Source organism: Lates calcarifer, unplaced genomic scaffold, assembly GCF_001640805.2.
Source record: "Lates calcarifer isolate ASB-BC8 unplaced genomic scaffold, TLL_Latcal_v3 _unitig_1849_quiver_3874, whole genome shotgun sequence".
Lineage (NCBI taxonomy): Eukaryota > Metazoa > Chordata > Actinopteri > Centropomidae > Lates > Lates calcarifer.
In genome coordinates, this window is record NW_026115799.1 from 1,129 (window position 1) to 5,468 (window position 4,340).

Here is a 4,340-nt window from a genome sequence, read left to right on the forward strand (position 1 = left end):
CTAACCTCTGGCGACAAGTGGCTAAAAGCAGGAACCCTAACTTCTGGCTCCAAGTGGCTAACCCTAACCCTAAACCTCTGGTTACAAGTAGCTAAAATCCATAACCGTAAACCCCAACCCAATCCTTAACCTCTGGCTACAAGTGGCTAAAAACTGTAACCCTAAGTCTAACCTCTGGGCTACAAGTGACCTCTGACTAAAAATACTCACTTTCATACAATAGACAGGCAAAAGTATTCAGTGTTCAGAAGTATTTATTTGAGGAAGATAGAGCTCACAGCTGGGCAAAATAGATAAAGGCATGATATATAACAAGATAAAATATAAAATACTGTATAGACCAATATGTACAAATTATAAACAAGATGAGCAATATAAACAGGACTATGTACACAGTAATATATAGGATTTTTAGTACTGATATGAAGTCTGAAATCACAAAATACGAAACATGAAATGTCAAACAAAATCTAGCCTCACCCACAAACCCTGTGAATGAGTGTGTGAACGTATGTGTAAGTCTATGGAAAACACAGGTAAGATGGCTGCTTTTAAGATAGTTTCTTTGTCTTTAGCCGCATACCATAATATAGTAAGGCATCAAAAACAGTTAACAAATGTCATAGTATGGTAAGACATAAAAAATGGGCAAAAGATGTCATAGAGCATCAAAACAGGCATAAATATCATTTAAAAGTGTCATCAAAAAATGTGAAAGAAATGTCATAGCATAGAGGAGCATCAAAAAATTGAATTTTCATTTACCTTAAGTACTGTGCAGCAAAACAGTTTAAATTGACAAATAGATCTATTGATCCATTACTGTGATTAACATGTGTTCTTGTCTCTGCAGAAGACGACAGCAGCTGCAGACCTGAAGTGAAAGAAAGAAAACAAGTGTTACAAAGTTGTTATATATAGATAAATGACCTACACCATCTAGCTACTGTAAACAGTGCTGGTTAAACTGTTGTTTAAGTGAAAACACTGTTTTTCTCTTCCATCTGCAATGTAGTCGATGGGCGTATTTTCTAAAGACCAATGTTTTATTGAACACGCTGTGAGAACATAAAACTGGCTTATGATACAAATATTTAATAATTGTATTGCAAGCAGTCAACTTATCACAAAGATGCTTAGGAGGACACGGTCATCTTTGGAAAATGTGCTCATAACTATATTAAACCCTAACGAGCTCCAACAAGTGTTTCCTTGTGGTCAAATGTCGGTCATTATCTTTGCTGTGATTTGTTAAATGTCTGGATTAAAATCATTGAAAGTGTCTTCTAAACTTTTCATTTGCATTTTTCCCTTTGAAACTGATGTTAGACAAAATCACTTTTTATTTTAAGAAAAATATCATGATTCTCAATTTTTTACACTAATTTTTAAACATTTTGAAAATATATTCTTTAAGGTGTTATATTTTATGGTCTAGACCTGCTCTATATGAAAAGTGCCTCGAGATTACTTTTGTTGTGATTCTGCCTATACAAATAAAATTGAGATTGAAACTCTTTACTCACTCATTATTCAGACATATTCTTTAAGGGTTTTAATTCATTTTTAAAGGTTTCATGCTTAATTCTTAGACCTATTTTTAAAGGTCTTAAATATAGATATTTCTAAAGGTTGAATATTTAAAGGATTTAACCTTATTTATCAAACCTGTTTTATAAGGTTTTTAAAATGTTTTATCCTTATTTTTAGGTCTATTCCTTTAAGGTTTGAAATTTATTTTGATGATTTGATTTTATATTTACTCATTAGGCTCATTTAAGGTTTTAAATGTTTTTTTTTAATGTTTTATGTTTATTTTTACACATTTTTTTTAAAGGTTTTACATTCAAATTTTTAAAATTTCATTTTTAGACTAGAGATTTTTGAAGGTTTTACAATTAATATTTAATGGTTTTCAATTTATTTATTAAAAGTTTATACTTCTTTAAAAACCTATTTATTAAAATGGTTTCTATCTAAAACTAAGGTTTTATATTTTCTGTTTTATATGTAAATTTTTTGTTTATACATATTCTTTAGACTTGTTTTTTGCAGCTACATTGTTGAAAAATGCTAATAAATACTAATTAAAACTGAGAAGTTACAGCAGCTGTAATTTGTTGCTATTTGTTCCAGACAAGAGGTTTTAAAGTGTCAAACAGCAGCTGAGATAATGACAGAGTCAGACTGAAAAGAATAAAATAACACTGACCTTCTACTAATGTCTTCACATCTCTCATCTCTGTGATTTAATGGCTGAAGTGTGAATCCTGTGGAGAAACAGGAAACATTTATAAAAAGATGTGACTTTTAACACATTAAATTAAAAGTACAGTTTCTGGGTGTTGAACTGTCAAAAGACAGAGAAATAAAAGACACTAAATCTACAAAGAAACCAGAGTGTGGACTAACTGGTTCTGGACTAATCAGAACTAGTCCAAGAGTTAAATTTGTTCTGACTGGAGAACTAACTCCACCAGCTCCTGATATTCACACAACAGCAGTGGATGCCAAAATGAAGCAAAGATGACAGTGTTTATAGTGTGGCACTGAACTTAATTAGTTCTTCCCATTTTATGATTTACTGTACTAATGAGAAAAACAGAGAGAGAGGAGAGACAGAGGGAGAAAGAGAGAATGAGACAAAGAGGAGAAAGAGAGAGAGGGAAGGGGGGAGGGAATCAGAGAGAAAGAGTAGACATCGTAGTCCACCCATGATTGCTTCCTCTCTGTGTCGAACAGTTTATGTAAAGCTGTGAATTACCTGGAGGCCTCAGTCCTGGTCTCCAAGAGCTTCTTTGTGCAAAGACACCCTGTGATCATGGACAAAGTAGTGATACCTGGAGGAAATAAAAAGAAAACAGAAAATAAAAACAGTTTAACCCCAAAATACACATAAATATTCAACATTACAGCCAGCAGTTAACTGTCACATTTGACAAGAAAAGCATCACATCTTAAGGAATCCATAATAATAAATATTTGGGAAAAATTAACTAAAATTATTATCTTAAATTTCCATAGGCAGAAAATGAATGGACAGTTTTAAAAATTATAATTAACTAGTACTATTTTCTGACAATTGATACACGATTAATCAATTATTATTATTTTAAATACTACACTCATTAAATACCAAGGATTTAAACAATAGCACTGTTACTGACATTAATAATTCAACTCATCAACACATTTTTTCCAGACTGGATGAATCTTTAGGACACCATACCTGTTTGGTTTGTGAGGTGAGAGCTGGTGTTTCTGTCCAGGCTGCAGCAGCTGAATGAGTAAACCTGGAAAACACATGAAAATCAAATAACCTCATTAATAAAGAATAGTTGACCTCCAAAACTTAAACGTAGAGAGAAAAGCAATTTAAAAAAAATAGCCTTTATAATAATTTGTAACAGTAACCTCAGCTCATACATTGTGACCTACTCTTGAGGCTTAAAACTTGTGGAGGAGCAGAGTTAAAATCTAGTTTTTCAATCTTGTATTTAACACAAAACTGAGCTCAAGAAACAAACAAACAAATTTGTAATCAATAATAATCAATGCACAACAGGGGATCAATGGATAGATATGGACAGATTACTATCAAAAAGATACAAAGACACACAAAATGACAAAAGATGCAAAAACATTAAGTGACCTGCAATAGTCACAAAACTACAAAGACACAACATGATGCAAAACAACCACAAAAAGATGACCATAAGTAGATGTAAAACAGTCAGCTAGAGACACAATACGATGCAATACCACCACAAATAGAGACAAAATGATCACATCAACATGATAATCCACCAAAAACTGACTTAATATGACCAGCAGACAGACTACCAAACAGTTACCACCCTCCACAACTCATGCCAGGCATGCTTTGGTCACAGAAATACAAACACACTTTAACCCACGCAAATAAAAACGATGACAAAAAGGAATAAAAGCCCCCAAAACATAATTGAAGGATAGAGCTAATGCTAACGCTCGGCGCTAGTGCTAACGCTAACACCCAGGTGTGAGGTAAAGTGAAAACAAATACAACAGATTTACACATATTACCAAAAGTTATCCACGTTAGGTGTCCACAACTCATGTCATGGACACACCAGCCACAGAAACACATGCTCTTACCCACGCTATATAAACGACTGAAAATGAAATTATAAGATACATTACTAATGCTAACACACTACACACAATGCTAACGCTAGCCGCTAACTGTTTGACTTACCTTCACGCCACGTGTGTTCCGCATCCAGTCTCACTCGTGTTCGACAAAAAAGCAGCTTCAGGGTTTGTTTTAGCATCCATAGCTCTTTATTAACGACAAAAAG

At 33.3% G+C, this 4,340-nt stretch overlaps 1 long non-coding RNA gene across 1 annotated transcript; it reads right to left on the reverse strand.

Moving 5' to 3' along the window:
- Nucleotides 1–556: 556 nt before the first annotated feature.
- Nucleotides 557–4,340, reverse strand: LOC108890993 (uncharacterized). The gene is made up of 5 exons (XR_001962227.2): nt 4,238–4,340; nt 3,230–3,293; nt 2,765–2,840; nt 2,213–2,270; nt 557–874 (listed from the first exon to the last, which is right to left on the reverse strand). It is a non-coding gene; the product is annotated as an uncharacterized LOC108890993 (long non-coding RNA).